This window comes from Sinohyriopsis cumingii, chromosome 14, assembly GCF_028554795.1.
Source record: "Sinohyriopsis cumingii isolate HCF-2022 chromosome 14, ASM2855479v2, whole genome shotgun sequence".
Lineage (NCBI taxonomy): Eukaryota > Metazoa > Mollusca > Bivalvia > Unionida > Unionidae > Sinohyriopsis > Sinohyriopsis cumingii.
Genome location: NC_142974.1, coordinates 71778757 through 71793050, shown reverse-complemented (window position 1 = coordinate 71793050; position 14294 = coordinate 71778757). Strand labels below are relative to the sequence as shown.

At 34.5% G+C, this 14294-nt stretch overlaps 1 long non-coding RNA gene across 2 annotated transcripts; it reads right to left on the bottom strand.

Moving 5' to 3' along the window:
- Nucleotides 1-92: 92 nt before the first annotated feature.
- LOC149784127 (uncharacterized) lies at nucleotides 93-11150 on the bottom strand. 2 transcript variants are annotated; one of them, XR_016413750.1, is made up of 5 exons: nucleotides 1729-11150; nucleotides 1203-1288; nucleotides 777-848; nucleotides 410-565; nucleotides 93-228 (listed from the first exon to the last, which is right to left on the bottom strand). It is a non-coding gene; the product is annotated as an uncharacterized LOC149784127 (long non-coding RNA). The 2 variants fall into 2 exon arrangements; XR_016413751.1 differs by lacking the exon at nucleotides 777-848 and having other exon boundaries at nucleotides 1203-11150.
- Nucleotides 11151-14294: the final 3144 nt, after the last annotated feature.

Genomic DNA, 14294 nt, shown 5'->3' with positions numbered 1-14294 from the left:
TGAATTGTCAGAATTGAAAATAAATCATATGTATTTGTTTACGTTTACAATAAATGATGGAAATACTGTTAATATCGACACATTTTCACACACCTTTACCCCATATGAATATCCAAGACTGGACACCAATAGTCTGGTCTGGTATGTTTCTGTGAAGATCCCTCTAGGACTGAATACGTTATACCACGATATTCGACCATCGTCTCAGTCAAAACATCGTGCACTGACCTGAAATAAACAATGTTATGCAAGCAATCATACAAATTTTAAGCATTTATGTTGTAAGGAAGTATTGCGGTTGCACATGTTTCATGTTTGTATATGATTACCAAGGAATTCAAAATCATGTTTATAATAACGTGTCTCAGACTCTTTGCAAATATTACTAGTATTACTTGCGTATACGTACTCTTCTACAATAATATTCACTGGATCAATGTTTCTGTCACTTATATCGAATGAAGTGTCTGCGTCGTGGATGTCGGGAATCGTAATCGCCCCATATGGATCCACTTCAATTTCCGTTGACTCGGCCACCGGAATATCAGTCGACAAATCGCCAATACTAGGGATCGATGAAATAAATGAAACAATGAAACATATTACATTTTCAATTTTTCTTTGCACCAGATAATGATTTTTAATTTAGTTTCATCATATGTAAAACGGCAAATTATGGAAATATAAATATTAAGGCAGTCGAAAACCGAGTGGTTTAATTCATCGCCTAATAAAACAAAAATCCTCGTGTCGCCCTATGAATTTTAAACACTTACACTTAACTTCAAAAATGGCGGGTCTTCTGGCTCATCTTGGTCTTGATTGGATATACTTATGGTCACTGGAACCTGTTGTAAACGATTAAGGATTTATCTAATTAATACAAAGTTTGCCTCATTAAACGCTCATCATGAACAAAATAGTGTTACTAATTGTCTGCAGCATTTCTTAAATAACCGCCTTGAATTGTATGAGAAATTAATCAACTATATTTTTACTTGTTTATATATACAACATAAATACGACATGAACACGATTGTACTGTTATTTAACTTATTACAAGTTTTCTTAAAATTCCTCTTGTCGCCTTATGAATTTTAAACAAAGTTGGATTCATCGGCTCGTCTTTGTCTTCACCTTCCACCACCATGGTCATAAGTGGTAGACATAGTTTATTAATATTTAGTTGCTTTATATCATACCTGATTCAATTCTCTGCATGGCCTGCATGTAAAACTGATTTCCCCTCTGCTATTTACAGCCTCCCTGTACGCCAGCAAGGATATTCCTAGAATAAATAATTTAATATATAATCTTCTCAGATAAATATTTTCGATTCATACTCTGTAGGATGTACAATTAAAACATGCAAAAGATACAAAATTCATACGTGATTTAATCGAACACATGAAGCGAAATGTCGCCATCATTTGCAGAGTAGTGTCTTAATTGTCGTAAATAAAGAGAATTTTCTTAACTAAAGAATTTTCTTATGTTTTGTACCTTGTGTTGCAAAAGTCCGCAATAGGCTAAACTCTCATTGATAATTTTATTATCAAGGACCTGCACCGTCATCTTTATATGTTTCATTGTAGTTCTTGTGACTTCAAGGAAAGGTAGAGTACGTAAGAATAATAAATGTCTTTGCTCGTGTTCCCCTATTTCCAGTTAAATAGAAGTGAATATGAAGATTTTCACAACTAGGAATATCTTTAAAAGTGTACCTACCAGTGCTGCACGTGCGATGTTGCCAAAATTCACACACGTCACAAACAATCGCATGATGTCGTGGCCTAACTTCCCGAGCACAAAGAATACAGTGAACATACGCCATTATACATAGTTCTTATCCTTTTTATAACTAATAATAAATTGGTAGACGAGTATGGAAAACAATTAAGATGAAACAAGACGAATCAATAAGTACTAAAAACTTAGAAAAACAATGCCAAAATTAAAATAAATAGACTGTAATAAAGCTGGCACACAAATAAATCCATAAGCACCATAATCAGTGATCACCAGTAAAGACTTTGCTATTTACGTAGATATTACATCCTGTAATTATCTTATTATTTGTTGCTGCGCGTGCTCATATACCTTATGGGAGTAGATGTTTTCTGGTCCCATAGGAAGTTTACAGATAATCGCCTAGGGTAGTTCCGTAAGTATTGTCTCAGTAATCGTGACAAAAACTGTTAAAATCATATGACATATCAAGCGCTGCTGAGACTAGAGGCATAGAAAAACAGGTGAAGGAAGTGTGAAAAGTACAATGCGATCGCTGATTCTTTCGTAATATCGGTACTACAATCTGCGCAATCGGTAAAGGTCTGCTGTTTGCTATCCGTTCTTTATTTTTGTCTAGGTGTTAATCCTCACTAACCAGTGTTTCAGTTTTGGCAGCTCAGTGTTTTAGCAATATATGTAAAAATATCATTGACTTAGAAGTGAATAGATATGGGTATTGTAGAAAAACTGACTTTTTTCATCTTCTTTTATTATTATTGTTATTATTATTATTATTATTAAGCAATCTTGTAAACGGTCCTTATAAACCCGGGCCTTTTCCGTCCAGGTCCTTTCTGACCCGTTACTGGCCTTTCTGGACCGGGCCTTTTTAACCCGGGCCGTTTTGGTACTGGGCCTTTCTGACCCGTTACTGGCCTTTCTGGACCGGGCCTTTTTAACCCGGGCCGTTTTGGTACTGGGCCTTTCTGACCCGTTACTGGCCCGTCTGGACTGAGCCTTTTTAACCCGGGCCGTTTTGGTACTGGACCTTTCTGACCGTTACCGTTAATATTGGTACTACTCTAATTCGTGGACGTGGATACTAAAATGAGCCTTTGTGCATCAACGGAGCAGCCTAGCGTGCTTCACACCTGGCAGATTTTCAGCCCACGGTCCACACATTTGAACATGTTCGTATTCTGAAGAATTTTTTTTAGTAGTCATCTAATTTAATACGACCATTACAGATTTTCGTAGAAACTGGTAACATTGTGTTTATATTTTCATAAGATTTTTCTGATGACTCGTCTGCCTTATTGGTCCATTTCAGGACTACTTCCGTTCTCAGCTTTTTATTTCGGATAAAATAAGGATATATCCTTTGCTGGAAACGTAAACAGATCACAGTAAATATGGCGCGTTTTAAATCAGAGATGCTGCGCATTAAAAGTAAATACTGTTTAACGGTAGCATGGAAATTCCAACAAGAAGCCATTATTCCCAATTGATGAAAAGATGTACCCCACCCCACAGGGGCTCGTTGCAAAGAAAATGTGGAGTATCCGTCCTTGAATCAAGGGATGGGGGCACTAACATGTCATTGTTACAAGTTAGAACCCCCATCCATTGATTCAAGGATTCAAGGACGGATACTCCAAATTTTCTTTGTAACGAACCCCTGTATTATATTGTTACAGGTTAGAACACCCATCCCTTTATTCAAGGACGGATATTCCGAATTTTCTTTGTAACGATCCCCTGTGCTGTACTGTATGCGTTTTTGCTTTCGTTAGGTGCTATAAATCACTTAGATCTTCGGGAAAGCATATGGTTTTAGAGACGATTACAAGTTTATTGCTAGCGTACACCTTAAAAAAGAAACTGAAAGTGTTATCGAAACAAAAAGAATGTCCGTGGGGAGCATTAATTTTTCTGGTAAAGAAAAACTTTATGAAAACAGTAGTTGGAATGATGTACTTGTAAAGTTTTTAAACAGAATACACAAAACTTGTAGAAACTGACATGGCGTTTGTCATACGAAAAGTTTATAAACAGAATATACAAAACATGTAATAACTGGCATAGCCTTTGTCATACGACAAACTACAGAATCAATTCAGTAGTTGTCAAAATCGCTTGATACAATGACGCTGAAGGAAAACAGATCGTAAAACTGGCAAGCAACCAATTACAGCTTGGATCAATGAAATATAAAAAAGTCATGACTAGAATTATGAATGTAGCACTTGCAAACAGTCATTTACAATAATCCAGGAGGAAAGTAGCACTTGCAAACTGCCACGTTCGATTTGCACCAATGAAAATACAATATACATTGATAGAATTATGAAAGTAGCACTTGCAAGCAGCCATTTACAATAATGCATCAAGGAAGATTAGGAAATACACGCATATAATTATGGCGGTAATACCCCTCCATAGAAAAGACATTACCAAACATGGCATTGTGGCGATTTGATACGCGCCTTTCCCCATAAATCTAATTCATTATTCTGTGGTCTCAACTAATGTGTTCTTCATAGATCGCCAGAAATTTGCCCCTTCACAACGTAAAATTCTAACTTTCTTTCAAAAAGGGACAAAGTACAAAGTACTCAAAAGATTAGTCTCCCTTGATAAGAGTCGATAAAAACAACAATGTCCAACTTTCAGTGATAAATGATAAAGTCCAAATGTGTTAGAAAATTACCAAGTCCAACTGTCTCAAACAATCGTATGCCCTGATATTTGTAAAGAAAATTACGGTCCACCTTTCTCTGATAAATGACTAATGCCAAATCTGTACAAAAATGAGTCATACCTTTTCAAATAATAGTGTGTCTGTATGTGTCTGTCTGTCTGTCTGTATGTACTGACCTATCTGCTTCAAGTATAAGTCGATCTGCTGTTTTAACAAGAAATTTATGTCCAACTGTCTGTGATAAACGACCAAGTCCACATTTTTAGTCAAATGACAAAGACAACTTTCTCAAAAATGTGTTTCCCTTGCAATTACGTTTCAACACAACTTTTACCCAACCCAATAGGTATTAATTGCATGACTTAAGGTGGCAAGGTACGGTTTCGTAAATTGACCCCTGGCAAATTTCTTAACGTAAGGGTACGGTGTGACTTTTATCAGCCATTTTTGTTTACTAATTAAATTTATGACTATTTTTGTGAACTAGGTATTTCGGGGCTTGTGTTTTTCTTGAAATTGATGTCAGGCATGTACACCTTCCATAGTTACTCTGCAGTATGTTGATAATGAAATACCAATAGTCAGCTAGGAAGAAGACCTAGCCTCCCATAGCAGTGAAGACATGGCTTTGGGGCAAGTAGAATATCTCAAAAACCGGCTTGGATGACAACTATTTCCAATTGCATCAGCCTGGTTAGTACACAGTGTTTTGCAGAATTATCATCTAGGAAAAGGGCTTGTGTTTGCTCTGTGAGCATCACATGGTGTCGAAAATGACCTTCGAACATGAAAACTGCAGGTATAAATTTGGGATTCGTGTGCATAAACGTCTTCTGCTATGAACTGCCATTGACTTCTCTGGTCAAGTGGATAGCATTCTTATGATTTGCTAGATCCCCCTGATCATCTTCTCCAATATAAAATTAGTTATTTTAATAACTTGTCGACAAGATAACAGTTTTTTATGATGTAATCGTCTTTTTAAAAAATTACATTAGTATCAAAATTTACATATATATGCAATATTTTATTGCTATGATATTCGTATTTCCTACAAATTTCCATAATCAAAAGTAGCCTACTATTTCTTTGTTTTCTCACATTGAGGTATCGTATATAGTTTAATGATATTTGCTGCTTTGCATAAAGGACACTTTGGCATTAATCTAATCATATGTCGTCTAATTGCTTCTTCACCTGCAAGCCAGACGTTGTGTAAATATTTGAAAATTATGCTTTGCATCTTTACTGACTTTATCTTTTCTCAATTTGACTAAGTTTTGTCCCAGTTTACCCCTTCCCCAGCTATCCTTTTCAACTCTTATCACTTTTTGGGGATTGTTATATCTTCCCGTGTCCATTCATACGGTTTTTGGTGTCCAATTGGTGTCCAATTGCTATAATTCATTTTGTCTCTAAATATTTCAATAAGGTTTCTTTTATATATCTAAATTTCCTTGGTACTTCTAGCTTTTTTTGTGAAATTGTTATTCCTGCATATTTCAGGTCCTTTTCTCAGAGACAAAGCGAACCAATATATGTATCGAGATTCCCAAGCTGTTCTGGGTTCTGGTTGTATTCTTTTTTTTTTTTTTTTTTTTTTTGTTCTGTTATTAATATTAGACACTTTTCGCAGTATGAGACTCGGGAATCCTAGCACCCTCCCTACTTTTTGCTCTATATACTATTTCTTTAATAAGTTGATGAGCTTAATAGTTCCACATTCAATTTATTATGACCTTATCAAGATTTTATTTAAATTTTTATTATCCTTATCAATAGATTTGAGAGTGTAATTTATATTACAGTAAAGATATGTTTTGACTGCTTGGACCCGCTCCATTACGCAAAGTGGCGTTAAAGCCGAGATATTTGCGTTTTCTCTAATCTTTTAGATTAGGTGCTTATAGTTTTCTACATCTTTTCCTCCAACAAAAAAAAAAATCCCTAAAGCTTTCACTTTATCAGGCAGAAGAAACTGTGGTAGACCAAAATGGTTACCACGCCAGTTTACCAAATTTTTTTAATTTCAATCTTGTCATGGTTTATTTTAGATCCCGATGCTTTACCAAAGTTATCAAATTCTTTCTCTAAATGACGATAGGATTTTGCATCCTTTACAGAGTTTGTACAATCATTCGCCTGTTGGAGCATTTTAATTTCCTCTTTAAGGTTTGGAATAATTCTGGGATGTTTCTTATTTTGTGACTTAGAATTTCAATTGCTATTACTTATTATAACATCGATAGTAAGCAGCCTTGCCTCACTGATCTTTGTATATCAAATTATTTTATACATTTTCCATTTACATGCACACCTGAACTTATTCCAGCGTATAGTATTTCAGTCCATTGTCGGAAATCTGTCCCGAAACCGAATTTTTAAAATACTTTTTGAATGTATTTGTGTTCTAAGCTGTTTAAAGCTTTTACTTCGTCGAAAAGTACCATGACACTTTTCGTTCCTGTTTGGTTAAAGTTTATTATTTATATAAAATATAATATAACTGTTGAGTTTATGCACAGGAAGTCATACATTAATGTTCTTTAGATAAGTTTGACGAATTGTTTGAATTTGTTGTCTTGTTTGCATAAGAATTAGGTTCTAAGAATTTAATGCATTACATTAGTTAATATGATTACGAGAATCCGTGTAATTTCACCGAATTTAGAAGATTTCGCATGTGATTAAAAGTAAGTGGGGGCCCCGAGTGGCCGAGTGGTCTAAAGCGCTTTCCGTTACGGATCACTGCCATCCCACCTCTGTCTGCGTAGGTTCGTGTCTCGGTTTCGGCCAATGTGGGTATGTGAGAAAGCTTGCCAGTAGCTTCTCGAGGGTCGGTGGTTCTTTCCAGGGATTTCCCTGGTTCTTCCTCCACTAATAATACTGGCCGCCATGTATAAGCCTATCTTGTGCTAAAAAATGGCGTTAAACCCTACAACAACAACAACAAGATTAAGTGTGATTGACTGAAATGATATAGTAATTGATGTAATAATATATTCCATTTATTTGCTGTGTAAATTGAGGTTGGCTCAGAACACCAAGCCTTACGTAGGGTGCATTAAGGTCAAGGCGTAACGAATTAGCCATTTGACTAACTAGGGTCATTATATACGACATGTGCAGTCGATTGATAGCCTTAGCATCTGAATAGCACTGATAGTAAAATCTGATAACGAGGGAGAATAATGCAAAATCCCTGTATCATAAATAACAGGAAATTTCGGTTGTCTCTTTACATTTATTGAAATGGGAGAAAATAGTTCTTGGGACGTATGATGTGACGTTACCCTGAGACGTATACTGAGAAGGATAGAGAGAAGTGCAGTGAAACGTATAATCCTGTGATGCAATTCTGCCTCGTATTAATTTCTAAACGTATCCTGAGAGTATCCAGAGATAGATGGTGGAAAGTATCATCCTGAGATCCAAGGTTCTGAACAGCTACAGTAGAAGCAGAAGAAACTGGGGACTAGCAGGTTATCCAATTGTACAAGCCGTTGACTTCAATTGCTCACTCGCTCCTATGATGAACTAAATCTATCAGTAAGCAGATCGGCTATTTTTGTTCTATATATCTGCTCAGATCTCTATCTATTTCACCTATAAGTTTCACCATTTATATTTATATTTACTCGAACCGGGCAATAACATCGAGGGTGGTCAACCCGTAGATAACGAAAAGCCAAAATCGAAATTAAGTGGGACAGCAAGCAAAAGTCACCACCAGAAAACATTCATACCCTCCCCACTTTACATTATGCATGAATTAGACATCCAAAAGTTTAATTTTTCTGTCACCCTGAATATAATGGGGCTAGCTCAAGACTGTGTGAAAACACTCACCTACCCAGGATACACGTATACAATTATATTGAATCAAACCTTAAAAAGGACAGTGATCAGTAAATTCCTGCATTGTATAATTATCGAGTAAGATCAGGAGTTTTTTTCCCCCCCATATTGGTATTTATCACCAAATAAAAGACCCTATAATTACCCTAAAAGAAAAAAAAAACTGTCCCAAAACACCCTCAACTACCCAGGATACATGTAGGCAATTAAATAGAATAAAACCAAATAAAAAGTATAAATATCAAGTAAGATCAGTAGAACTTGTTCTTTTGTTGATACTTGCTGAAGACTATCCGAAAACACACTCATCAACCCAGGATACATTCATACAATTACAATGACTTAATGAAATATGCAGTTCTGGTGCATTGTCTCTCTCTCTCTTTGATCATGGATAGTTCACTAATCTACTTTCATATTGCAAACAGCAGCACAATTAATATGTCAGAAGCATGTGTCACTACATTCATATTTCAAATATTCTTTAAAGCGTTTTTTTTTAAATTTTTAATATGACAAAGAACAGCTGAATACTTAGAACCCAAGGGTGCTATATTTATATTTTTAAATTTTTGAACCAAATTAAGAATTACAATAAATAAAAGTAAAGTCTCCTGTAACATCTTTTGTCTCTGATTATTTCCACTTTTAGAGACAAAAGTTTTAAAGGATGCAAACCAGTTTTAAAGCTGGTTTTGGGGGTTCTGTATATTATCAATGCAAATTAAGTATTGGAAAACAATTGTACACTAAATCTAATCTTTCTAATCACAAATAAGTATTTTTATCATGACTCAATCATGATTTTCCAGTTTGATTATTTCAGATTTTGTGGCAAAATATGTTCCAAAATGAAGATCGTGATAAGAATAAGAACACCTTTAAGGATTGCTTAATTTTTGTAATGTTATTTTACCTATAAACTTTTTTAAATGTGCTATTGATGTTGCTCTGAAATATTTTATTTTCGCAGGAGCTTATGTACAATAATATCACAGGAAAAATAGATGTCTGTGAGGTGCTTCAAAATGGGTGACATACAACACAATCCTTACAACCAGGGTTTATCCGATGAAAACTCATTAAGAAGACTACGATTACATCATTGTCATTTCTGATCCTTAGTAAAATGACTAATGTTTCCAAAGTAATGAGAGATATCACTAAGAAATAGATTTCTGAAACAGTGAAGGTAAATACTTAAATGCATCAAAACTGGGGTTGAAAAAAAAGGACCACCCTGCTGTACTGCACAGGGGCTTGTTACAAAGAAAATTTGGAGTATCCATCTTTGAATCAAGGGATGGGGGTTCTAACCTGTAACAAAATAATTCAGGGGTTTGTTGCCAAGAAAATTTAATGCACAACTCTGGCTGAAAATTTTGTTGCAAACTTCACTTATCTCCAGAATGTATTCTCACGTGTCTCTTCAAACTCCTACTATCACTAAACGTTTTACCACAAATTTTACGTTTGAATGGTTTATCTCCAGTATGTATCCTCATGTGTGTCTTCAAACTAGGACTCAGTCTGAACATTTTATCACACACTTCACATTTGAATGGTTTCTCTTCTGTATGTATCCTCATGTGACTATTCAAATGTCTACTGCGTCCAAACATTTTGTCACAAACTTTACATTTGAATGGTTTATCTCTGGTATGAATCATCATGTGGACCTTCAAATGGCTAAGTCTCTTGAACATTTTATCACAAACGTCACATTTGATTGTTTTACCTACAGTATGCATCCTCATGTGGCACTTCAAATAACTACTGCTTGGAAACATTTTGTCACAAACTTCACATTTGAATGGTTTATCTCCAGTATGTATCCTCATGTGGACCTTCAAATTATGTTTCTAGATAAACATTTTATCACATACTTCACATTTGAAAGGCTTTATCTCCAGTATGTATCCTCATGTGGACCTTCAAATAACTACTACATCCCAACATTTTGTCACAATCTTCACATTTGAATGGCTTGTCTCCAGTATGAATCAACATGTGGGTCTTCAAATGAGCAAGGCGCCTAAACATTTAATCACAAACTTCACATTTGAATGGCTTATCTCCAGTATGAATCATCATGTGGACCTTCAACTGGTTATGCAGCCAAAACATGTTATCACAAACTTCACATTTGAATGGTTTAACTCCACTATGAATCATCATGTGACCCTTCAATTGATCAAGGCGCGGAAACATTGTCACAAACTTCACATTTGAGTGGCTTATCTCCGGTATGACTCATCACATGGACCTTCAAATGGCTAAGCCTTTTGAACATTTTATTGTAAACTTCACATTTGAATGGTTTATCAACAGCATGTATCATCGTGTTACACTTCAAAATCTTAACTACTTCTAAATGTTTTCTCACAAACTTCACATTTGAATGGTTTATCCCCACTATATGTCTTCAAAAGAATACTTCGTCCAGTCATAGTATCAAAATTAGGTTGGCACTAGAGGACCTGGAGTGGCGGAAGGTCTACAGGGACAGGGAGATGGAGTACGTATTAATATTTATGAGTTTGGGCTGGGCGATCTTGACTGCAACACTAACGTTTTACTGGCCGATTGTCGGAACCTAAACTTCATCTGGCAAACCGCATTCAATGTCTGGCTCAAATATAGTGTTAATGTGGTCACGGGTCAAAACGGACCGGTACCAAAACGGTCTATCTAAACACCCCAACACACCCCAGGACAACCCAGGACTCTCCAAGAACACCTCATTATTACATATATTGGCACCAAAGCTCTCAGAAACGTACTAAGAAGCGAGAAAGAAAAAAAGCAAACACACATAGTAGACATTGTTGCCATCAGTGTTGAATAGTATTGGTTGATGTCCCTATTTCCAATAACCTAAGGAAACTAACTCTTATGCATCAAATCTCTTTAATTTTATAATATTATTAAACAATTTCCTTATTTAATGGCTATGCACCATACTTTTATGCACCATACTTTCCTCATTTATTTTGTTATAAACTGTTTATATACAAATTTTCATTTTAAATCGTGCATCAACATTTTTGATAGAGACGTTTAGAATACATGACCAAAGAGTGTTACAAGCTCCACGCGAGTGATTTCCCTTGATTTTAAGTAGCCGTGAAGGAAAGTCGCTCTGTAATTCCTTTCGATTTTACATTAATGTCATGCTTGATATATCAGATGTAATTTATCTATACTTTCTGATTATACAGACCGTTTAATGATTGGTACAGTCACATAGACAAGTAATTATCAACAATAACTCACAAACCACCAAGCCGTTTAATTCTCTCTACGAATTACTCTGTCTCAATAGCGAATCGAGAGGACATGCCAATAATATCACCCAAATTACATTGACGATTAAAAGAAGAAAAACGATGAAACATACACAACCGGTTTATTTTATTAGCTATTAATGTTTTCGCAAGTATAGTAATAGAATATAAAAGGTAGATTTTCATTGTTTTAAATTTATTTAATATAGCAAGTTTCTATCTGAAATCATAAAAAATACGAGCTATCGCATTTACATTTATTTTTACCAAAATAACTTTACAATGTTTCCATAAAGAAAATATAAGATTAACTTTTAGTAAATCAGGCCATTATCAAGACTATCAAACAGCAATGCATATTTATTGATTATTGAGCTATCTAGCAAATCGTGCTTTCTTCACATTATATTTACAAAACAAATTGCTTAAAGAGTTATTGATGAGTAAAACGATCAATATAACGTATCAAAGAGTTAATGGAAACAGTGCAAACGAACATCCGATATGTATTGATCCTGCACTTCTGTGCACAGACGCTTCTTACAGAACTTACAAGAGCTTTCTGGAGCATATTGCTACAGAACTAGATAGAGTTGTTTAGTCCGTGGAAGTAAGAGTGCCTGAAATGATGGAATTTGGAAGTGATGACGAGAAGAGTATAACCAAGCCAATAGAGCCTGTATTTCCCTCGGCTACACGCTATATGTGCACGAAACATCTGAAGGATAATGTCAGGCACTGCCTTCCACATAAAATACGGGAGGAAAAGGGTGAACGTGATATAATAATGACTCAAATATTTGATACCGGTGTCATCACAGACGAAAATACTGCAATAGATTTTGAAAGTCGATCGGAACTTTTGGAACCAATCATCAATGAACAGCATCAGACATTTGCACCATACTTTATAAATAACTTGAAACCAAGACTACATAGATATTTTTTCAAAACGATATCTGCAAAAATGCTGAACACGTGAATTTGACTAATGACAATGCAGAGTCCATCAATAACATTCTACAACTTTCCGTTGACTGGAAACCACGACACGCTCAAGATTTAATACATAAACTTCTTAGCGTGACACAGCTCTACTTCATAGATGATAGAAGCGATCTTTACGACAGCGGGAATTATCAGTTAACGAAAAAAGAACACCTTTGACACATGCAAGACAGCGTCTGGAGGTGCAAATTCGAAAAGCAAAAAACAGATTTTCGCAAACGTCCTCAAGGACATTAAACGTATACAGAAATTAAAGTACATGAAATCACAAAATGGAAAATACACCGTAATTAATAAAGCTATTATTATTATATGCTACTAATTATATATATATATATATATATATATATATATATATATATATATATATATATATATATATAGTGTTTTGGAAAGCTAAATATTATTAAGAATTTACATGTATCTGTAACCCTAGCATTGATTTATTGTACAGAAGATTTCGCTACTAACTTCATGCTCAGTACTTATTAATTTAGAAATAAAATAAATTTAAAACTACAGAACATTTAAAGTCAAACAACTAATACTTCGCAATTACTGCAAACAGTGTTGGAGTCAGCCTGAAATATTGAAATTAGTAAGATGTTTTTGCTAATCGTTAATTGATTCAATATTTAAATATTTACAGTATGTTTTAAAAATAAAGAAATTCTATAACTGTATGAAGTTGGGAAGCTTGAAGGAATATATATATATATATATATATATATATATATATATATATATATATATATATATATATATATATATATATATATAATGTATGAATATACAAGCATCAGAAAAAAATAGATAAATAAATAAATAAATATTTAAGAGAGGAAGACTGACAGAAGAAAAAAGGATAATAAATCATTACACTAACCTGTATCGCAAATGCGATGATGTCATTTCCCGCCTCTGTTACAAGACAAAGCAAGCTCGCGAGGACTGATGCGTTTAATTTTCAAACCTTTTCTTTTCATTCAAATTAGCGTGTATTGATTAAATTAATAAAAGTGACTTTAATTATAATTGACTGTTTTCATCTTGTTTAAAAATTGCACACAACAATGAATGTGATTAGTGGAAATGACCATTAGCAGTGTGTTAATTATTGTTTCTAATACAAAATCGGATTTTTTATGCAAATTTCTAGTGTGCAGTAAATGTGATTTCTTTTCATTCAGACTAGCGTGCATTCAATAACTTAATAAACCTGACTTTAATTATAAATAATTGCAATACCAGTAGCTGGTACAGGAAAGTAACATTTCCATTGGTCAGAATGTTACCACGTGATCAAAACGAATTGCGTTCATTTCTGTATGAACTGTAAGGAGAACTACTTTTCCACTTCTATAAATAGAGTCACGTGTACAGCATAAAATAAACACCGCCAGTTAAGGCAGATATGAAGTAAGCATTAAAGAAAAACAACATTCTAACAAACAAACATAAAATAATTGAAAAAATTGGCTTCCATTGGTTTAAGGACTGGTATTATGATGACGTTATTGCAATCAAGCTGGACATCCCAAGTGCTATAAATAGATACGTAACAGAAAAACCACAAACATGTATTACTACGCTCAATTAAGATTTATGTTTTTTAATGATGCAAACAAAATAACATAACAAATAATTAAAATTTCAATTATAAGAGTTTAACGTTGTTTTTTCTGAGTTCATCGTGGTATAAACTGTCA